We start from the raw sequence: 24,434 nt of genomic DNA on the forward strand, positions 1-24,434 counted from the left end.
TTGCTTGGCAGGGAGAAAATCTGTGCTGTTACCCAATTTATAGGTTTTAATTTGTCTTTTGTGAAAGGCACACATTTCAGATCCTAGGGGAGAAGATGGTGACGGGCACGTGAGCTGCCCCACGCCTCTTACTTGGTAACATTTCACAGTGAGCCTGTGTCAGAATATTTCTACATGCCCCTAATCCTCTCACGCTTCTCCATCCTGCTCTCTGATTCTGTCAGGCTGATCTGCATGGGCCGCATCAGTGGATACCTGCCACCCATGTGATTTTCTGTTGGGTTTCTCCAATTGCGAAGCCTCGAGAGGAGGTTGCAGAGGGAAGAGAGGTCATAGTACGTCTTTCCCTGGCTCTTTCCCTCAGGGTCACCTTGAGATGGTTGTGACCCCTGAACTCTCACAGTGGCTCACTTTGTCATTCTTTCTCCCTCCAGAAACTGGCCTCCCCTAGTCCCTACAGATCCAGGGGGTGATAATGACTCCGCTGCTGTGAAGGTACCATGTAGGCATCGTTCTTGCAGTTTCCCTATACCTTCGGTTTTGTAAACAGTCTCTTTGTAAATCTATCCTCTGTAATTATCCTATTCTTAGTGTGCCATCTGTTTCCTGTTAGGGCCCTGACTGACACGTATGTTGCTCAAAAAGATGGCTCTTACAAAGAAAGAAGTTTTATTCACTGGAAATGTTGGTTAGCTTAGTTTTAGAGTGTATGATCTATATGTAACAAACCACGGCATTGGAAGGCAGGCGAATGAAGTGGTTAAGAACACAAACTTGAGATGGCCTGGCTGCTTGTGACTTCCAGAGTGTTGTTGTGAAGGTTCAGTTAGGTAATATATGTAAGTGCCCAGCATCCAAATACAAGCTATTGTTATTATTATGATTACTCTAATTACTGTGTTTCAAAAGATGGAACTTTCCATTTTATTGGGGGTTGCTGCACGTAAATAAAAATGTATCAAGAATAAGCATCAATAGGGAGCATTGATTCAGAATTTACTGTATGCCAGCACAATGTTAGTACGTAGTCTAGATATTCAGCAATAGTCCATACAGCCTTCTGCTCTTACGAAGCTAAGTTGAATTTGATAAATAACAGACAAAATGAAAAGACATGAAAGGAGTTAGAATTTGATGAGGGAAGGGGAAAGCAGAACCACTAGGATTTCTCTCTCTCTCTCTCTCTCTATTTAATCTGTCTGTCTACCTACCTACCTACCTATCCATCTGTCATCTCTGTCTCTTTCACTCCGTCTGTCTATCTACCTATCTTCTATATCTGGCTTTGACCTTGTGGAACCGTAGGGACTGCCTGACAGTCACGGGGAGCAGTTTCTTCTGTGTCAGGATCCTGAAGCCTAAGGGCAGGCAGTCAGGAAGGGACGATGGATGAGAAGTGAGGGAATCAAGATCATCAGCATGAACTATTGGTGGTCATTTTGGAGAAGGAAAAAAAAATGCTGTGAAAAGAGCCTATTAAATGGAAACAAAATATGGAGGTTAAAAACACTTAGATGCCTCTATGTGGGTTGACCTGTGTCTACAACACATGGCATTAAATGACAAAAGTGAGGCACAGAATATGCATTATTCCAGGAAGTACTTACTGTTAGTTGACTTGTTTAATACTCACAACACTCTGTAAAGTGGGCATGATTATTAGGCACATTTTAGAAATGAGGAAACTGGACTCTACCTTGAGTGAGATACCTAAGTAGTAAACGGTAGGACTGGAGTGTTTATCCAGGCAGGCTGGTTCCAGAATTCACGTTTTTCATGCTGTTTGTTACCTTTTTAGGCAAGTATATTTATAGAGATATAGACTATTTCTGAAACTTTATATATGAAAACAGTAACAGATTTTTGCTTCTAGATAGAGAAGGACTAAGGGCTGGGGGCCAAAGGTGGGAGGGGTACTTACTTGTCTCCATAATAGTCTTCTGTATTGCTGATTTATTTTTGTGATTTTCATTATGATGTATATATACCTTTTCCAGTAACAATGTAAAGATAATTAAAAAGAAAGACACATTATAAAAAAAAAGGCTAAGAAGGAAAATTCCACTTTTACTTATGCTGACGTTCTTTCTCACATCTTCCCTTTGCCCACGCCTCTTCAATCTTGACTAAGTGTTTACTGATCTATGACTTCCCTTTATACCTGCAGCCCTGACAGACTCCTTCTTGTCTTCCGCTGGACACTTCAGGTCATAATAGAACCATTTGTTTGCACGTGCCCCCTTGTACATTATCAACTCCTTGAGAATGGGGACCATGTCTTATTCATCTTGGGCTTTTAGTGCTACGTCTGACCCCTATCAGGCACTTGATAAGTTCTTAATGAGAGGACCAAGACAGAAAAAGAACACACGCTGAAAAGAATGCCTGTGGCCTGAGAACAGCCGGCTCTTTCTAGGAGTGTGTTACGAGAGGGGGGCACTGGGCATCTATATTTTCTTCCACAGCTGGAGGTGGGATGATGGGGTGAATCTTAATTCACTGAATGTTAAGCAATAACGTTCGTACAGCACATGCTGCTCAGTTTCCTTAGAAAGGAGGCAGGAATCATTAGTGTTCTGGGCAGAGTGTCGCACATGAAGCTGAGAGTGGAATCGCCTTCTCCCCGTGGTCTCCCTGCCTTGCTCTGTTCCTTGTCCCCCAGTCGGCACAGAATGTGGACAAAACATCCTGGTCAAGGGCTTGGTTGCTTGACCCAGTTAGAAATCCATGGGGTTCTTGCTAGGGTGGTTGTAGTGGCAGAGCTTCCTCATGCTAACTTCCATCAGAGTGAGTCCTCAAGTGTTAAAAAAACAAGATCTAAAGTAGCTTTTTTTAATGATTCCAGTGGAGCCCAGGTAAACAGGGTTAAAAAAGAAATAAAAGAAATGCTTTTTTTTTAGAAATGATGATGGAGCTGTTCACTTTAAGGATAGAATTTTTGTTTTCAGAATTTTTTTTTCCATAATCAATATTATGGAATATCAATTCAGGAGTTCTCCCAGCTTGGCTGCTCATATAATCAGCTGAGAGGCTTTTAAGCCACACTCACGGACCTGGGCCCCACACACAGATGCAAATTCGTCTGGTCAGGGCTGGGGCTGTGGCAAGCTAAGGGGATGCTGATGTGCAGCCACCACAGGGAAAAATGATAAACCCACAGATTTTCAGGTCACACCAGTGGGAACATTCACTTTATATATAATGATGAAGGGCCTATGATGAAGATGGCTCAGTTCAAGGTGCAAGGGGACAAGCAAAACAGGTATTTCTCTTTTTATGGAGTTTGTGTTTCAGAGGCACAAGACGAGGTTAAGGACCAAAAGAAGAGTCAAGCAGGGAAGGAATTCGGAAGACAATGGGTGGTTATGAGGTTTGTCACAGGGAGACTGTCACACTAAGATGACACTTGAACAAAGACCGAAGGCAGTGAGTGATCAGATCTTGTGACCCTCTGGAGAAAGCATTCCATTTGGCAGGAGACGTGCTTGGAATGTTTGAGAAATCCCAAGAGGGCCGTGGTAGGGCAGGATGTGAAATGAGAGCACAATGGCAGATGAGATCCAAAGATCAGCAACTCCAAACTGAGAATAAAGGTCTTCTTTCTGGGTGTGCTTCCCCTAAATCTTAGGATGACAGCTCCCATCTCTCCCCATGATATGTGACTTGTGAAGGTAACATGAGAAGAACTAGTTGGAGCGGGGTTTGTGAATGATGTTGAAATATGTTTTAGGTGTGCATCCTTTTGTGATGGTGACCTCCTGGGAGCCGGGCTTGACCCGCTGCCCCACCTATTCCTGTGATGCCTACGTGCATGGTGAAATCAAGACTCACACCGTTTGGCCTCCATTACATCCCCAGTGTGAACCCGGGTCTCTCCTACATTTGGGCAAAAGGGTGAGGAATGGCACTAGTTACTTATAAAATCATGATTCAATATTCAAGTTGAAATTTCCCCCATTTTTGCAGCCAGCTTTGTTCTCATTCGTCTGATGTCCCCTAGATTTCTGATGTCAGTTTCATGTTTGATGCTATCCTTTGTTTTTACTCAGAAAATAAAGCAGCAACAAAATTAAACATTTTTAGTAAAGTTCTTATTCCCCATGACTTTTCCCACATTCACCAGTCTCAAATAGATCTATCAAAACTTGGTTACATAGAGAATTGAAATGCATCATTTTGTCCATTGGGTAGTATTTCTGTTCTGTCTTTTTAAAATCCTCTACTTGTGTGAGCCATGCCAACATTATGCATTGTTAGGTTATAAATCCTTTCTAACCAGAGAGTAAGACCACGCTTGTCTAAATCTCTCTGTAGCAGCGCTGGTTAGTGATCATAGCTATCAAAAAGTTATCTCTTTGGGTACAGAAAACCACATCATTTTTATCAGCTCAGCAGACCACAGAGCCATACGCAAATCACTCTGAGCCCCAAGGCCAGCCTGACTATTGGTTAATGCAAATAAGCATAGAAAACGTTTCTGCTCTGCCTCAGTGACCACAGGCTCATTTGAATCAGAGTTATGTATTATGGCATTGCCGGGCAGACCCCTTCAAGCAAGGCAGGATCTGCATGCAGTTATCGAATGTTCAAATTGGTTTCTCTTCAAAGAGAGGCAGGTTTGGGTTTGTTGATCAAATCAATTAAAGTGGTTTCCCCCAGCTCACTCTCAGAGTGGGAAATTGCCTCCCCAACGCGCTGGAGGCTTATGAGGAGCCTTGTAAGGTTCTTTCTTATAAGAAAGAACCAAAGAGCTTAGATATGCACATGTGGAAATCAACCTGGGGTCTATTTGTGTGAAGAACAGCTACTTGTATTTCTCCCTCTCAGTTTCTCTCTAATTTTCAATCACTTTGTTGAAGTTTAATTTACACGTTAGAAGATGCACACACTGTAAGAGAACAGTTGGATGACTTCTGACAAATGAATACACCCATGTTACTGACACTCTATGCAAGATACACAGGTTTCCCATCATTCTAAGAGGTCTCTTTTACACTCCTTTGTAGGCAGTTCCCATATTCTCATTGCTCAGAGCTGATCTGATTACTGTTAGCTTAGCTTAGCTGCCTACTCTACATCTTTATAAAATTAAGTCATATGATACGTACTCTCGTGTCAAGCTTTATTTACTCTATATAATGCTTTGGAGATACCCATCCTTGCTCTTGTGTGTATCAGTAGGTTATTCCTTTTTATTTTTTGGTTAGTTTTGTTTTGCCATTCACTGGCTGATAGGCATTTGGATTGTTCCTAATTTGGGGCTATTATGAGTAAAGCTGCTATGAATATTCATGTACAAGCCTTTGTGTGAACATGCATTTTCCTTTCTCTTGAGTAAATTCCTAGGAGTAAGATTGCTGGGTCATGTGACAAATGTATGTTTTAATTTTCTAAGAAAATTTCAAAATTAGTTAAACAAGGAGGTTTAGACTGAGGTGGCTCTAATGCTTTGGTAGCCCATTTGGCAAACCCAAATCTAAGCCTGTAAACGCCTTAAGGGTATAAAATAAAAATGCCAAGGATGATCAGCTACAAACAGGGAGGCTTTAAGCTCTAGCCAGTCTTTGCTTCTGCCTTTTCTCTATGGAAATCTCTCCCTGTCCCTGGAGCATGCCTGACTACTTCTCGTTTGGTGCCACCTGATTTGAATCAATTTTGGCTCAGATAAACTCTTATTTATTTTTACTAATTTTTAATGGGGTACTGGGGATTAAACCCAGGATCTCGCACATACTAAGCATGCCGTCTACCACTGAACTGTACCCACTGTCCCCTACTGTTGGGATTTTTAATATGCCTCACTTAATCTTTTAACTCCAATTTCCAAAGGGATTACCATTTCGCATGCTTACCAGAAACACTTGAGAATTCTAGTTATTCCACATCTGCCCCAGCACTTGGCATCGTCAATCTTTTTAAATTTTATCCGTTTCAGTATGTGTGGAGCTTTGTCCCTTTGTTTTTTGAGTTTGCATTATCTCCAATGACTAATGATTTTGAGCACCTTTTAATAAGTTTATTGGCCATTTGATTATTTTTGGTGCACTATCTGTTCAAGGCTTTTGCTCATTTTTTAATGGGCTGTTTAGTTTTCATTACTGAATTCTAAGAAGTTTTTAAAAATATATTTTAGTTATAAGTTCCTTGTCGTACATATGTATTGAGAATGTTTTATCCCAATATGTGGTTTATCTTTTGAAGAGTAAAAGTTTTACATTTTGATGAAGTTTATCAGTGTGTTTAGTTTTTTTCTGAGAAGTATTGTCCAATACTTTTTCTGCATCAATTGAATAACTGACTTTTTCTACTCTGTTGTTAATGTAGAGAATCCCAACGTTTGATTTTTGAATGTTAAAACAACATTGCATCTTGGGATAAAACCCACTTGATTATTGTGAATTATCCTCTTACTATATTGCTGGATTTGATTACTTTATATTTTGTTTAAGGATTTTTGCATCATAGGTGTTGCTGGTCTATAATTTTTTCTTATAATATGCTTTTCACGTTTTGGTATCAGGGTTAGTCTTATGAAATGAATTGGGAAGTATTCCTTCCCCCTCTTCTTTATTATGGAGTTAGTATATGATTGGCATTATTTATTCTCTAAACATTTGGCACAATTTATCACTGAAGTCATCTGGACCTTGAGGGTCTTTTGTATGTGGGAAGATTTTAGTATGATTTCTTTAACAGAAATCTGAGTTTTTCCTTTTTGTGTCAGTTTCACAAAGTGTGTTTTATGACAAATTTACCCATTGTGTATAAATTTCACATTTATTGGCATAAAGTTTCTTTTCATAGTCTCATTGTTTTTTTTTTTAATACTTGTATAATATATATAGCACTGTATCATCTTTTATTCCTTGTGTAGGTAATTTGTGCTTTCTTTTTTTTATCTTGTTCTGTCTAGCTAGCTTTTGTCAATTTTTAAATTAAAAGTCAAATTTTTGTCTTTTTATTTTCTGTTATTTGTCTTTTTTCTGTTATTATCAATTTCTGCTCTTCCATTTATTTCTTTTTTTCTTCTTTTTCTCAGGTTATTCTTTTGCTGGCTTCTTAAGGTGGACATTTTATACCGTTAATTCTAGCTCTTTCTGTGTTTCTTCATTTAAAGCTATAGCATTTACTCTTAGGACTGTTTTAGCTACATCCCATACATTTTGTCTTTTGTGTTTTCATTAGCTTCAGTTAGGGATAATTCTAAAGTCACTTCTGGTGTCTTCTTTGATCCATGGACTATTTAAAAGATTAGTTATTTTCTATACACTTGTTATTTTTTATATATCTTAATGTTATTGATTTAAATTTAATTTCATTGTAGTAGGAGAGTATCCTTTAGATAATCTCAAACCTTTGGATTTTATAGAGGGTTATGATATATGTGTTTAATATATACATATACAGTATATGATATGTATATATAGTGAATGTTCCATGTAATTTGAAAAAAATGGTTATTTATTTTTGTTTGTGTGTAGTTTTCTATAAATGTAAATTGTGTCAGTTTGATTTAAATATTCTTGCTAATTCATACTAGTTGTGTGTATATGTGTACTTGTTCTGCCAAGTATTGAAAGAGAGAGATGAGAATGTTCCTTTATTGCTGTCAGTTTTCACTTCATGTATTTTGAAGCTTTGCTATTAGATGTATATACATTTAAGGTTGTTTGTCTAGACCTTTTGTCCTTTTGAAGTGACCCACTTCTTGGCTTCAGGTCTAATTTGTCTGGTATTACTATAGCTTCACAGGTATTCTTACAGTTAGAGTCTGTGTAGTATATTTTGTCCATCATTTTATTTGTCTTTCTTTCCCTTCCTTTTCCCTTTCCTCCCCCTACTCCTTTTCCTTTCCTTTCCTTTCCCTCCAGAATTATGTCAATGTCTGTAAGTCATTAGTAAAATTTTTCATGTATCTGAATGTGTCATATGTCTTCATTTTTGAATGATATTTTTCTTGTATTTAGAATTCTGATTTGATAATTTCCTCTTTTGGTTCAAAGATGTTGTTTCATTGATTTCTGATCTCCCTTGTTTATGATGAGAAATGATCTCTCAGTTTTAACATTTATCCTCTGTTTTAATGCATCTTTTATTTGATTTTTTAATGATTTTTTCTTTATTTTGGTTTTAAGCCATTTGAATATGATATTCTTAGGTGTAGCGTTCTTTGTAGTTATTCTATTTGGTCTTTACTAGCCTTCTTGGATCTTTGACTTAATGTTTGTGGTTAATTTTGGAAAGTTTTTAGACATACTTTGCCTAATGTTTTTTCTGGGTCATTTCCCTCTTCTTTCTTCCTGGGATGTCAACAGTGTATATTTGACTACTTAATACTATTATATTACAATAATTTAAAAAAATTTTTTTCTTTCTAACTGTGGTTTAGTTTGAGTGATTTTTAATGTTCTGTCTTCATGTTGATTGATCCTTTCTTCTGTTGTGTTCAATATGCTCTTAAACATAATCTAGTGAATATTTTATTTCGGATACGTATTTCTTAGTTTCAGGATTTCTGTTTTGGTTTTTTTTTTTTAATAGTTTTAAAATATCTCCTGAAATTTCATGTTTCTTTGCTCATTATATTTATAATATTATATAGAGTCTTAGACAAATTTATCAGGAATTTTTATGTTCTTATTTTGTGATTCCAGCATCTGAGCCATCTATTTTTATTAACTGATTTTTCTCTCAATTATAGGTCACCATCACATTTTTCTACCTCTTTATATATCTTGTAATTTTTTTTCTTGAAATCTGGGATTACATACCAAAAAAAGTAGAGGCTGAAGTGGACTGTGATCTTGTGAGACAGGAAGTCCTTTAGACTTTGAAGCTGTGAGGTGGTGAGAGTACAAAAGCATGAGCCCTTCCACACCCTTCCTGCAAATAGATTTCAATTAAAAAAAAATCAGAGTATTGAGGCTTATTTAGACCCAGCAGAATGGCCCCTAAAGTTTCTATTGGAGGGCATAATTTTTCTGTGCACAGTCACCTATAGCATTGTCTGCTGAAGAAGGAACTTGTCTCAAGGGAAGAAAGAGTTTATTTTAAAAGGCATAGATAGTAGTCATCTAATAGGGAACACAGTAACAGAACAGAAAAGGCACTAGAATGGTTTTCTAGGCAAACCCTAGGATGTGAAACCCGAGGGATGGGATGGGGAGTGATTAGATAGGAGTGATTAAAAGTATGTCCAGTATAACGGAATCTTACAATAAAACCAGAGCACAAGGGAGTTGATTCTGTTGTTTATAGAGTGTATTGAAACTGTGAGCCAAGGGCATTTATCCATTCTGCAGAGCAATTATTGCAGCATAATAAAGAAAGATGAGTTATTAAGTATTTTGGGGAACCACAAAAGAAGATATAGTTGATGTTATGTAGCATATAATGTATTTTACTACAGCTGATCAGCATGCATGCGAGACACCTGGTGAGCACCTCCCTCTGAGTTTGATTTTTCAAACAAATTGCCTGTTTGTCCATGTACATAAAATAGAAGAACTGTGTGCTATTGTTACTGTACTTCTGGTGAGAGGTGAACCAGAGATTTTTGGTTTGGAAAATATCACTATGAATTTATTGTATTCCCTGGCTGCTCTGACCTGGGAAAAGAAGGCTTATAAACCCTGGAGAGAAGGAACTAGATTGTCTTCTGACCACACAGACAAAACAGCTCTTTGTAATTTGCTTATTGTTTTTGACTACAAAACTCTTAGAGCAAATAATCAGAACTGTCTAGAGGCATCTCTTATTTGATGCAGGAAAAAAAATTACATTGTGGTTCTTGGAGAGGAGGTCAGGAAAGGAATGGGCAATGGCAGTAGTAGAGAGCCAAAGTAAGGTGTCCAAAGCCAGTGCACAAAATTAACTATCTTGAAGTGAGGAAGCAAATGGAAAATAAACAACTTGGGAATATAAGAAACAGGCCATGAGGGCCTAGGAAACATTGGGCAAAGAAATTCCATCATTTATTTGTTCTTACACTGGCCTTAAACTTTAATTGTAAATTTCTGGGACAGGCTGTTTATCCTTGGGCCACAGAATGTGTCTGATGATGTGTCAATCATTATCCTCTGGGGACGTGGCAAAGTTAAGGGATTGACAACTGCAGATGAGTTACTTCTTTGTCCTGTATCATATAATAAAGGAATCTTCTTCTTTGCCTGCTGGTGGGGTGTTTGAAGCAGAGCTGAGAAGGGTAGCAGGAATTGATTCCCCTTTGATGACATATATTAGCTTTTCTGTCATTTCCTCTGAGGTGAATACAAAAGAATTACAAATAAATTCAAGCAGACGTTTGCCTAAGTCTTTTAGTGATACATCTAATTTGTAATGAGACAGAGGTGACGGAAACCCATGTGTTGTGAGTATATATGTAGTTTTCTTATCCCATTTGCACCGTGCAGGAGCACAAGGCTTCCTGGCTCTGACTACGATTTCCCCCATAGCCATTGCATAGAGTAGAGGAGTAGGGTCCTTATAATCACCTTTTCTCCAACCGTCTTTTTCTAATCCCTGACCTCCAGACCATAGTTGATAGAACAGAGATCTCCTTTTATTAACTTGACACCAAATGGCATGATCAATTGGGTTTCTTCCCCTGATAGGAAAGATAAGTCTGGGAAGGAAGTTCATTCCTTCTGTACCTGCCAGTTTCTTCCCATGGCCTATAATCTCCTTTAGTGCCACCTTATCCTTCACTGTATTTCTCTGGGGCCCTGCCTTACCAAACTCTTGTCAATTGAGTTATATTTGCTTATAATTTAGGCCATTCCTCGAGTAGCTGAGGATGACCTTGCGCAAAAGACACGCTCTTTGAGTTGTTTTTCTGTTACCAGTGAGAACAAATTTGAGCTTATCCTTCCATACTTTCTTGTGTAGGGACCAAGGTGTGTATTTATGGGAAAATTTACCCAAGATTTAGAGAGCAATTTTTGGTTTTGTTAGAATGGGTCTGGGTCCTTTGCAAGATGAATTCATGAACTACCTTTAATAGGGATTTATTCAACCTGCTAGTCTAATACCTTTTGCGCTGAGCTTGGATCCCTTAGACCAGTCTGTCAGGATGCCCCTTGTAGACTCATACAGCCTTTATTTAAAGCAGTATTGAGTATTTAAAAAGCCTTCTGTATTCTGAGTATCTGAGTAAGTGAACGCTTAACCCATTTTAGCAGGAAAGGTTCAAGTTCACGAGTGAAGCTCAATACATTCGAGATGAAGTCAACCACAGAGCCCACGTTGAGGCTGGAAATAGGGCTAGTGTTAAAACGAGAGGTGGAGCTGAAAGAATATTGAGGTTTTTTGTTTTTACTTACAACGTAACAGAAAAGACACAGAGAAATAACCAGTGTGATCATCTGCTGAGAGGATGGACTACTTTATAATTATCTCAGAAAGAAAATCATGTGCCATTTTCTTTGGACTCATTATATGAGAAAACCTGCCACCTCAGCTAGAAATTTCCTAAGGGTCTACAAGTCCCCTTTCATTGCCAATCAAAATCTCTTATAGAAATTTAACATAACATATTCAAGAGGTTAAATCAGCACCACGAAGCCACACTGCCTGGGTTCAAATCCCTGCTCTGTCACTTAGAAGCGGGGTGACCCAGTTTTGTGACTTCTCTATAATTCATTTTCCTCACCTAGAAAATGGGATTCTTGAGGGTTGTTATAAAAACGTAAATTAATGGACACTTATCAATGACTTATAATAGCCCCTGGCATGTATTGGGAGCTTCATCAGTTTATGTTCTTTCCACTTTAATTTTTTCCAGGTGAAAGGACTCAATGTTTCATTCCCAATGTCTTATATAATATCACCTGAAGTAAACACTACCATCTATTAAAAGGTCAAACCTTGAGGAGTCTAGGGGAATGTCTTCCTAATTCTTAGACCCTGCCTGCCTTCCCTTGGTGGTAGTCCTGTTACACTGAGCATATGCCACCTGCCTGACAGACAAGAGCTGACAGCACCTTCTCCAGAGCCCAGCACCAGGGCTTTGTTGGCGGTCACACAAGCAGCTCTTGAATCAAATTAAATAGGGAAAAAGGGAAAGAGTTATAATCTGAAAATAAGCAAGAAGGGTGAGACATTTGTCTCAGAAGGGCAGAGAAAAAGGTCAAATACACACACACACACACACACACACACACACACTCAACACTAGGCTAACAGTCTATAAGCCACATTGTTTTTTCTCTTGAGAATAATTTCCCAAATAAATCGCGCATTTCCAGCGTGTTCTTGTTTTGCAGAGAATGTTTATATACAGAGAAATCTGTACTCTGGCATTTGCTATATTTGCCCAAAGTCTTATTCTGCTAGGTAAATACAGAGGATATTTGTGTGGCATTCCTGTGTTACAAATCCATTCTGGCCAGTGGGTCATAATTTCCTCCCTTCCATTTGCTCCGTGATTCCCTTGTGTCATAGGAAGGCAGTCTTTGAAATGTATCACCTTGATGGTGCACTCCATCACCCTGCAGCAAAACTTTTCACCCACAAGCTAGAAACTTAATTCATATGTTCTTTCCAATCGTTTTAAACTTTCAGAAAAAATCAAATATTGTTTTGCACGGCCCTGGTGATGCTCATGAACTTATTACCTCTCTCAAAGGCCATTTCTCTTGGCAGCTGCTTCACTCTGAATAAAGATGAAGCTTCTTCACTCCATCAGTTGAGACGAACATCAGCGCAGCTGTGTCCTATTGAGGCTGGAGGAAGTGAAAATGAGATTAATTTTTCAGTGAGTTAGATCAATCTATAGAATATGTAGGCACCAATTCAAGCCAGACAACTGTGTTTTGGAAGATTTCACACCTATCGCTTATTAACAAAGCTGCTTAATTCCTTAATTTTAATTTTGACTGACCTTTAAGGTTTAGATGTTTTTGCCTTTTACTAGAATTGGTGGTCTGTGTTTTCCAAGCCAGGGAATTCAGTTGATTTTTACTTGTTGTCAATTATGTTTGGTCTAAAGCCATGCATCTCACATGGCTACATGTTAGAATCACCTGGGGGGTAGGAAGGATGTAAACAAACTCAGGAAACATTGTCAATGTGTTGATTCTTTCATATTTGTATATTTCACTGAAGGTATATTTATGCAGTGATGTATTTGTTTATTGAGAGATTTTTGTTAGATACTGGGCATTAAAGAAAAAAAAATTCTTGACCTTAAGAAGCTTATTGGAAGAGAAATTGATAAAGAGAATTTCTATACACAGTTCTTCTTAAGTTATGTGAGGAAGAGGGGGATACTCTGACTTGGCAGTGCAAGGGTTGGAGTTGGTGACGACGGGGTCTCACTGGGAAGTGGCTAGTAAACTGAATGCTGTAGGATGGGAAAGAGTTCACAGGATGAAGAAAGGTGAAAGGAATTTCATAAAAAAGGGTGGCACAAGCATAAGTAAAAGACCCCATTTGTTGTGTTGGGGAAAACAAAAGCTGTTTGATTTTGCTGGAACATCAAACAGGAGGAGGTGAATACAGGGAGATGAGACTGGAGAGGGAGGCGGGGCCCCAGGTCCTGACGCACCTTACATATCAGGCTTAGGAGGACAGGTAGACCTGATGTGTGATGGGGAGCTGCTGACAGAGTCTAGGTTTTCACTTTAGATGATTTCTGACCAAGGAGGACTTAAATTCCTGGTCTATGTAAAGCAAATTGAGTGATACAAATAAATACATATTAGGTATGACAGACCCTCCTGGGGAAAAAAAAAGCTTGTTATTACTCAACAATGTGAATTAAATGCACAGCTGCAATACAGAGCCTTATAAACTATAGAAATGGCCCAAACAGTCATTCCATCGGGACTGTGGTAAAGGAGACATCATTTCTGGCTGAATGTTCAGAGACAATTAACAAGGTGCAGTGGCCCAGGCTTGGCCTTGAAGAAGGGGAGAAGTTTTCATAGGTAGAATTCTAGAAAGAAGAAAAGAATGATGTCAGCAAACAACAGAAAATGTGAACTCCTTTTTGTTACAGTCGGCCAAAAATGTCAGAAGAGGGGGATTCTTAAAGGAATAGGAACAGAGAAGACTGCAAAGTCAGGCAGGAGCCTGGTCATGCGTGGCAGGTTTTGTGGAGCATGGAACCAAAGTTTTGAGGGTTTACAGAAGATGCGGCCCAGGGAAAGTTTCTTACACAGGGGAGAAGTACTTTCAATATAGGGTGCTATGAAGATAAAGCTGGCAACAGAATTACTGATGGGATTTTTAAAATTGAAAATAAGTGCAAGCAACAGAATCTGAACCAGTATAGTAGCAAGTGGGAACAGGAGAAATCTATAGGAGAAGGGAGACTACATGCCCAGCTCTGATATGTTGATCAAAAAGCATTTTTATTAAGGCTTCCATGTGATTCTGAACCGCATCCAGAATTAGAAGCAATGTCTTTGGCAATATCCTCAAAACCCTTAATTCTAAGGACTAGATTTTTCGTTGGGAGGTGGAGTTCTCTATATTAATGTGGAGAAAGAAGGAATTCAATTATCAAGCCAGTGCTCTGCAATGGGCCTGTTGTTAAAATCTCCTGGAGAACTCGTTAAACAGATTTCCGGATCCAACCAAGGTTACAGAGTTGGAAACTCCAGGGGAGGGTCCAGACAGTGTATTGACGTCCCTAGTGAGTCTTATTATCAGGCAAATTTAGGAAACCCAACAGTAGCATAAATATTACTTCAAAGCAGCAAAATAACTGATGGAATATAAAGGCCTCTGTTGGGATCATTTGTTTAGCAATTACTGCAGTATAATGATACTGTCAGCTTTCTCAGGTCCTGAGAAACTGAAGTTGTAATTGAGCCCCACCTACTTACACTATCATTCTACTTTGATCCACCATCATCTCCTTCCAGGGCTATTGTAACACCATCCTCACCAGTCTTTGCTTCCATTCTTTCTGGGATATAGTCTATTTCCCAAACAGGAGATGGAATAATCTTTTAAAAACAAATATCAGATCATGCCACTCCCCACTGCTCTGCTCCACACCCTCCGATAGTCTCCAATTAGGCACTTAAAAAAAAACCCTGACCCCTGCCCATCGGTCTCATTTCAGCTCCGACCACTTTCCCTCTTTGCTCACCATGGTTCGCTCCTGCTCCTTGGGCATCCCAAGCGTGTCACCCTCTCTGACCTTGACCCTCATTATTCTTGCTTCCTGGAACTGTCTTCATCTAGTTACTCACTGGACTTGCTCCAGTATTGCTGGAGGAGGTTATAGGGTGGTGGGACTGCTGGGTAACCTGGGAGCTGGACCCGGGCAATTGGAGGCTCTTCACTCCCTCCTCTGTCCATGGAAAGTAGGTTCTGCCCGCCATTCTCAGGCTGGAAACTATTTCAAGGACGTAGCCTTGAGAGAGTGCTGTGTCACTGAGACCCTCTGGATGGTATACGTGACTGAACCCTATTAAAGCCTCTGTATGAACTGTTAAAGATTCTGGTAGGGTGAATGTGGAGATCGACTTGTCTTGTGGCCACCCAAGATTTCCCTTCCTTATTAACCTACAAGTCTGGAGTGGTCTGCCTCTTTCTTCTGTCCTCCCTTGCCCTCCATGTATGGGGGACAGTTTTGAATTTCACCTCCTAGAGAACTTTAGAGGTTGTGAACTGACAGTTGTGTAAAATTCTGAAAGGTGTTTCTGAACCCTGTGTAGAAGAGCTCATACTTACCATTGTCACCTGTTCATACTCCGCCTAACTCTTACTCTGATCTGTCTTACCTCAAGAGTCCTTTCTCAGTCTGCTCTCATGTTACATGTCTGTCCACATGTTTTCTTTGTCTCCTTTACTAGAATGTTGGCACTTTAAGACTCTGAATTTTACCTTGCTCATTGTACTCCCTAGTGCTAAGAACAGAGTCTAACTCCTACCTGATGCTCAATAAACATGTAATGGATGAATGGATGAATAAATGATGTGCTCAGAATGCAGTAGGAGCTCTTCACTGTGGGCATGTTTTGAATCAGTGCCTTTTCTGTATTATTGTCCCTATAATCCAGTCCTAAATGGTGTGGACTATGTTCCTTTTGTAATTAAACACACAGTGATCTGATTTCCTTGTGTGATAACACTGCTTATTCATATAATACTTTATTATGTACATTGAGAGAAGTTGCCACTCAGCATTGTTGGGCTAGGAAGAAATTTCCCAGCTGTGTTTATCTCTTTATACTTCTTGCTTCTCAGACTTAACTTCCTCCTGGGTGTTGGAGCATCCTGCTCACGTGTCTGAGGCAGGAGGCCTTCCCTCGCTTTGTCCAGGGCTTTATCAACCGTCACATAGTCCTTTGTTCCTCTGATCTTTCTCCTCTTTCTCTATTAGGAGTAGGCACCTCCTGGACTGACATCACAGACAAGCTCTTAAGAATGGTTGTTGCTTCCAGTGGTGATAAACAAGTCCAGTTTGGACGTTGATAGCATTTAGGGGCTGGGATTCCATTAGCTTCAGAAAAGTCTGAGTAGCCAAAAAGTCCCATAAGATACACTGTGCAGTGCAAACAAATTTACATTCCCGAATTTGTCTTAAAGACATGAAATTTAGGGCAACATGGCACCCAGCAATTGATTTAATCTTCATTGTGTCTATCTCATTGCACGTCAAGTCAGTCACAACTATCTGATCAGTTTTTTCATGGTCCGCTTATTTGAGACTTCAGAATTCCTAAATGGACTTCATGGAAAAAGCTAACCAGTGGGCAGTTCCAAGTGGAGTTTACAAGACAGACTTAGGATCTCTTTTAATCACTGTTATCTCTGACCCATTTCCCCTGCAGAAACTTAGTAAGTTGTTACTGTTACTGTCTGTTTTAAATAATCCGCTAGCGATATGTTTCCATTCTTATACTTGATTTCTGTATTCTCCTTAAAAACAAATTCTCCTGAAATCATGGTCTGTGAACTCAAGATAAGATGATAAGAATCATTAACTGGGTTTCAGATGGATGATCAAGTGTGTGTGTAAATAGGACATTCATAAATACATGCACAGATATATCAGCTGCATTCATTCCTCACAATAAAACATGCACTCTCCTTTATCTTTTCAGAACAAGACAGCTTAGCAGTGTCTTAGAACCTAAGTTAGTAATTTCATTAAAAGAAATGATTTTTCTTCCAGAAACATCAGTACATCGAAAGACAGAATGTTGAAAGTGGCCTAAGGTAGGGCTTCTGTGGTTCTGTGACCAGTGGTCCTGCCTGTCTTACCCTGACCTGCCTTCCTGGACCAGCTGAAGGAGTTTCCTGTCTCAGAGCTTCGGCCCCTGTGGCTTCCAGCTTCTTTTCTAGGCAGGTAAGAACTGTTGCCTGTCTGGTAGGCTTCCTCTTGTCCAGGACCTGCCTCGAGGCAGATCTGTCTAGTTATCTGCCTGCCTTTTGAAGCTACACTGCACACAGCTGCTCCTGCCTGTATCTCAACTCCTACCTGCTGGGAGGGGACTCTGGCTGATAAGTTCTGACCAGGGGGCCTGAAGAATTATGTACCTAGGTTGTGAATCTCTCCACAGGCACCCAGAGAGTCGATTTGCACACCACACTTTTCATCACTTAAGGTGATTTTTCTGGTTTGGATATCTAGAGCTAAAACAGAGAAAAATATTTTCGTAGTTGCAGAAGCATCCTTCTCACAGTTTGACTGGGGTAAGGCTCTGACAGCAGGTAACTGTGCCTGAACACGGCTAGTACATGGTGATAATGGCGTGAAGCTCGGGAAGCAACTACTCCACTTTAAAGTGGCTGTAAAATTGAGTAACGAAGGGAAGTTTGGGGAGGGGAGAATGTGGGCAAAATCTGTGCAGCTTGGAAACAATCAGTCTGAATTAATTTCAGAGACTTCATGTTTCTCTGTTATTTGTAATCACAATCCACCTCTGCTTAGACTGAGATAGGCAGTGACTATCTGACAGCAGGGGGCCCAAGCAGTGCTTAGATGTTGCATTAAGAGGGATTGAAAAAAAGTAGGTCGAACAGAAGGAACGCTAAAAACACTGAAGTGGCATCTTAAATGAGTCACGCAGCTGCGGACTGCTTGGAAACAGCGGGATCATTCCAACAAGACTGGCTTTCAGCCTGGAGGTCAAGGGATAATGTGTTCAACCTCATGTGCACCCATGAATAAGTGTCGCTGGCTGTAATGTGGCCAGGACCCATCCCCGTGGGGCCAGGAGGCCTTTGGGCTTGGCTTGCCTCACAATCACAGGGCTCAAATTTAGGCTTTCGGCATTACTCCCAAAATGAGGTTATACGTAATATCTCAGAGGTTCATAGCAGGCTTGGGGAAAAAATAGGCTGTAAAATCTGAAACACGTGTCTCGTTACCATGCCACCATACTTCTAGGACACCACGAAGTAATGTAATGAATCAATTAGGCCAAATATATTGTGAATCTGATGGTGGTGCATTTATTTGTTTTTTGGCTGCCTGTAATTCTGTGAATATCCAAGCTCTTAGATGTATACTTAAGTCATGGTGACACTTTTAAAGCACAAAGTTGACCATTCACTTCAGCTCCTTCAGTGGCACTCCTGGAAGAACATCCAGTGTCTAGAAACCTAGGCAGTCACGATGCCCTGAACATTCCCTACTCCCCGACCATCTCCCATCCTCCGTTATCAGCCACCCGGCACCTTCTGTCATAACCACCATTACACGTTCCTGGAATTACTTACTCAGCTGTTATGTCCCCCCTGTTAAGACTTGAAGTTCTACGAGGGCACATATTGTTCTGTTTTGTTCAAAACTCTACTGTCACCCTGCACTTTGTTTAGAAAATATTTGTTATGTGAAAAACCCTCTGATCAGAGGTATTTATTTATTTATTTCTCTAGAAAAGTCTGTGATGTGGCTTCTACTTGTGTAAATGTACTTAGTGGTTACCTTTGAATATGAAAGGAATTGATTTCTCTGTATTTTTATATACGTGGCCATGTAGAAGTTGGCTAAGAGGTGAATTAGTTAACTGTGCCCATGTGGACATGCCAATTCTCATTTTAATGCTGTGAGTACTTAATAGTCATAAAAGGGAACTGTGGCACATAAAAAGCCTTAATTCCTCAAAGAAATACACTAGTCAGCTATGTAGATTAGCGTTTGTGAAGGAGCACACGTTTTCATTTAGTCTATTATAGCTTTTGGACATGTTAAAAAGATTTGATTCAGAACACTGTTTAAGCCAGAGGTTACTGACCCCAAGGCCCACGGGGACCAGGCATTAAAGTGAATGCATAGGGCTGGGTGAGGACTGGGGCAAACTGGGATTCTGCCGTAGATTACTGTTTCCAGGTGGAAATGTGAGCTCAGCATTGATAAGTTTTCTGAGTTTTTCAAAAGAAGTAGAAACTCATAGATTTGTGGTGAAGTCATAATTTTTAAAAAATATTGGTAAATAATTTCAGATTTTTAAAATTCCTTTGCTCACCAGGTGAAACATTTCTTCTGGGACAAAACATAGTTCTCAAGCTATGAATTTGAAACTTAATCATTAGGTTGAAAGCATAATTATTGAGACAATCAATCAATTTTCTGATACATGAATAAGTGATGCATGGGAATTTAACCAAATGAACAACAGATGCGTAAGTAATAAATCAAGGAATTTCAGAAAGAGAAGGGACATTAGAATCATCTTGTGAACACCTTCCTCCATATTACAGATAAAAATCTCAGGTCCATGAAAATTAAATTACTGAGGCTTGAACTCAGATGCACAAAATTAAGTTAACGTGGACCAGAATCCAGGCGTTCTGATGCTTGGCTTTTCTCTCAACACCAAGCAACCTGGTGTGTGTGCATGTGCGCGTGTGTGGGTGCTATAAGTGGAATGAAATATGGTGTCCTGTGCCAGTGCTCCTTAAATTTTATTGTGCATGTGAATTAATTGGGGGATCTCATAAAAATGCAAATTTTGATTCAGCAGATGTAGAGAGGGACCCAATTTTCTGTATTTCTAACAGCTCTCAGGTGATGCCACTGGCGGAACCAAACTCTGTGTAGTAAGGACTTCCCGTCCATCACTGCTCTGGATGCTTGGACGCCTTAACACGTCCCCGAATGATATGTGTGCTTTGTTCTTTTCCCTGCCAGTTAGCACTCTGCTAACATTGTCTCTCTTCCATTCTGAATTTTTGGCAAGTAAAATATACTAAATTAAATTCTCAATCCACTCAGCAGGGAAAATAGATAAGTAAATGACGGGAAACAAGGGGTAGTGAGGGAAATAACAAACATTTCACCGTATGAATCAAAAATCTCCCGTGATGCAAAATGCGTGAATTCTCTCATGTCTTACTTTGGAGATAGGTATTAGTTCTGGTTAGTTGCTGGGGAACCGAGTCATCTTGTAACAAATAGTAATGGAAGACGACATTCCAGAAAATACATGAGAAAAGGTGTCTCAGAATATAATAACAAACATTCCACAAGATGGCAGTAAGTTCCTATGCTTTACAGTTTCCTTAACTTTAACCTTTTACCAAGTATACAGTTCATCAGTAGAAATTTATCTCACTGAGAATTACATTATATATGTGTATGTATGTGTGTGTGTGTGTGTGTGTGTGTGTGTTTGTTAATGAAAGAACTAAATTGAAGAGAAGCTACATTTTCTCAGGCCAAGGACTAATGACTATATTTTGTCATATTTTCTTCTTCATTGTTAGTATGACATACTAATGTCATCCTTTTAACTTGTATTTACTCTTTCGGTTTCCCATTTAAGGCTTTCCAAGAGGAATACTATTTCATTGAATAGTAAAGTGTATGAAACAACTGAGCAATGGTTATAGTCAAAGTTTTAAATACATTTTCCGACTCTTAATTGTGGTCACTTATTTATTTCATTTAAGAAATCTCTTTAAGAGTCAACCTCCTGATTAAGACAGAAAGTGAATTCTTCATTGTGTTATCACATTAAGACTAATGGTAATTGTATTTTAATACACATTGCATTGTAAGACTATAAACGTTAAAGAAATCACATTTCTAAGACTTGTTCATAAGCTCTTTCTTCTCTCTAATAGTCTCAGGAGATGAAAGAGGCATCGATTAAGAAAAAGAAAATGTAACAAAGGGGTTTTTTAAAAAGCTTTTTTTTGTTGTGTGAACAAGAGAAAAATGGGTAATTGACTGACCTACAGATGTTCATGTAAGTGTGCATAGATAGTATGTTCAATTCTGCAGCAGTGCTGGCCAAATTGGGCATTATACCATTTATTCCATTTTCATCACCAGACTTGTGTGTGACCTAGGATGACTTATTTAACAGTTTTGGGACTCAGTTTCTTCTGGTATAAAATAAGATATGTAGTTTAGTTGATTTCATTTCCAACTCCATAACAGTTTGTGCTTCTCAGGAGAAAATATACTTAAGTAAGGAGAGCATAAACTTTGAAGAAAGGCCATGGTGACTGGAGGTTATAGACGTGTTTAGAATACCCTGCATTGTATCCTCTTTTCTTTCTGTATTCTAGGTTGCTCATAGAACTCCTGAGCTCTAGAGTTTATTTATCGGAAAATGACTTAGAAAGAGGCTGGCATGGCAGAGTGCTGGGTCAACACTGAGGGGGTGTGTGGCTGTTGTCTGTATTTCTGAAACAACTTCATTATGAATCTCTTTCTTCCCCCATAATTTCCATTTCATTAGGCACTTAAAATAATACAGGGAAGAGTTGACAACTAGAAAAACGATTTGCACTTAGCTGACAGTGCAGGGATATTAGAGGGAACTTGGAACATAAAACAGCTGAGTAAGTTGTGAGAGTGTGAAGCTAATTGGTGACTTTGCCCCCTCCCTCTGCAGTACTGGCCTCTTCCTCTTGCCTACCTTACTCTCCAGCTTGTGCCTCCCACCTTTTCTCTCTTTCTGTCCTCTTTTCTTCCACATCCTCCTGGTCTCCAAGCCCATGTTTTGCAGGCCTATCACATTCCAAACACATCCCCTCAGACCCTCGGCCACGTGCAGATCCGATCACATAGAGCATCAGGTTGTATATTAATTACCCCTTCTGGCCAGGGTGGTGCTTTACTTCACACTTATTACTCCATTTCTTAGCTCAGCTGAGGATGAAATATCTTGCTGTTTTGTCCCTAATCAAGCAGAGGTTCTTTTCTCTCCTCCCACTGAGCTTCTGTTAGACATGGGCTAAAAGCACCATGGCTTTAGATGAAGCCACTTAAAATCATTATGTTTATAAGCACTTGCCACTTGGTGAGTCGCATAAATGCTGTAAGGTTGGGCTTCAATTGAATGCTTGCTGACCCAGCTCCAATGGTAACGTTTCCTTCATGCACCTTCCATACAGACACTCACATTTATGACTCCAGGTTGTTAAAACATAGGAAGGCTAACCTACAGGAAAAACAATCTCAGTTTTCTCTCAGGATCTCAATTTTTAGACAGTCAGGCATTCCCAAATGTGTGCCCAGTGACCTATGATGTGATCCAAACTTGGATTTAGAATCTGAACACTCATATAGAATTGGCTTAAAATCTATGTCTAAATAAGGTTGCAAGGTTAAATTAAGATAGATAATACATGATTTGGCCTCTACCTTCCAATTTAATGCTCAACTAATTGTATGCATACATTGTCTCTCTTTTGAATGGCAAAAATCATATTCAACTCAGTGAGTCAAGCTGATCCTTGGAAAAATGTAAAATGGGAATAGACTGTCTTCTGGATTCCTCAGTTCTCCTGCAGAGGTTCCGCATCTAGTCTGGGTACCCAGTTTCTGGTCTCCCTGTGCTTCTGCCACGGTGGCTTGGTTTCTCCAGGAATCCTGCCAGCAATTCAAACAGGATGATGGACTCTGAATTATTCGTCCTAGCCCTAGAGTGATTTTTCTCTCCTCTGAACTCTTGTCAAGTTTAAGTAATGGGGCCTGGGAGCTGGGCCAAGAGCATGAGATAAGGTAGAGGCATGCTGACCGTGATCAAGTGTGCCATTCTGTCCTCACTGCACATTGGGGGTGCGTCCTGTCCAGTTACTTTGAGGATAATCTCCTAACAATGGATTGGAAACATTTTTAGGTTAGTAACCAACCAGTTTAGGTTGGTGATTTAGGGATAATTAGATGAACTCATCGGTAATCATGCAATTACCTACTTCTCAAACAAGCAAATCTGTGGTTAATTGCTTAAGGAATATCTAAAAAGATGCATATTCTGCCTTTCAGAAGCTGACAGAGTATGGCAGGCGCTGACTCCACCAATGGTACAAGTAGGTTGCAGCCCCAGAACATGCTGGTGTTTAAAATAAGTGATGAGAGGAAGTTCAGGATTGAATGGAGTTTGGGAAGAATAACTATATTTACATTTATACTCAGACAAACCTGAAAGAGAGAGCCATAAAGAAACAATGGTGAGCCTAAGGGATCAATTTTATTACTGTCAGTTTCATTATTAATTATAAAATGATACCCTATGTTATGGAATCTTTCACTTGTCATTTGTCCAGGAATAACTGTATTCATTGATAAGCACATCCTGAGAACTTAGTCTTTATGAGGTCACAATACCTTGATTAGACTAAGGATGAATCAAAACATCTGAAGGATTTAACTGATGGAAAAAATGGAGAAAAGTTAAAATCATGTTTTGGTTTTTCTTTCCTAAATAGAACACGTGTAAAAGATCTCAGGTAATATACAGTGAATTGAGTCCAATTCTTTTATTTTACAAATTCAGGATCTGGGGATTAAATTATTTATCCAAAGACGTCTAGTTACTCAGACTTAATTCTGCAATTAAAACCTGCGTCATCTCTAGTCCCTTTCTGGTGTGCTCTGCGCTATTTCACACTGGTGTTACTTGCATTGAGCCTTCAGCTGAGTTTAAACCTTGGGTTTCAGAATCCCACTCGGGCTCCTTTTATGAGGCCACGTCAAGCTCCAGCCTGTGCTCTCAACTCCTTCCCCCAGAAGGAGCCAGTTTATACATCTCCAGCCTGCCATCACAGCATGAGCACAGACACATAGGTCACGAAACAAACGCATGAGCAAAACCCCACCATTTTCTCTCCTGAGGAAATCAGGAGACTCATGACGTGTAGACCTGTGGTTGGAGTTAGGAGGCTTGAGCTCAAAATTTAGTTCTGTCCCAGGTGACCTTGACCACATCATGGCAACTCCCTCTATGAGGCCAGCAGCCTGCTTTGTTGGCTTTTCACTGATTTCATCTCCTGTCTTCCTGTTAGGAAGCCACAGGCCAACAGATACTCAGGAACTGACCACTGAACTTTTTCTCAGCTCAAACGTTCTCTGAGGGCCTTTGAAGAGAGGGCCTGTTTTCTGCCAATTATTCTGTTTTAATAAGCTCTGCCATCACGTTGGCATAAACCCATGACTCAAACAAGGAGCTTTACTACTTGGCTGATTCCAAATAAATGGCTGATTGTGATTCTTCCTGAAATTCACGGAGTTT

The 24,434-nt window shown here is 39.6% G+C and overlaps 1 long non-coding RNA gene across 1 annotated transcript in view; it reads left to right on the forward strand.

Annotated features, from left to right (window-relative positions):
- The window catches only part of LOC116663600, a 90,390-nt gene extending 73,119 nt beyond the window's left edge, over positions 1-17,271 (forward strand). The window contains exon 3 of the long non-coding RNA XR_004319820.1: positions 17,135-17,271. This is a non-coding gene — a long non-coding RNA (uncharacterized LOC116663600). The remainder of the gene's footprint in view (positions 1-17,134) is intronic.
- The last annotated feature ends 7,163 nt before the right edge of the window (positions 17,272-24,434 follow it).

The sequence above is a fragment of the Camelus ferus genome, chromosome 5 (genome assembly GCF_009834535.1).
Source record: "Camelus ferus isolate YT-003-E chromosome 5, BCGSAC_Cfer_1.0, whole genome shotgun sequence".
NCBI lineage: Eukaryota > Metazoa > Chordata > Mammalia > Artiodactyla > Camelidae > Camelus > Camelus ferus.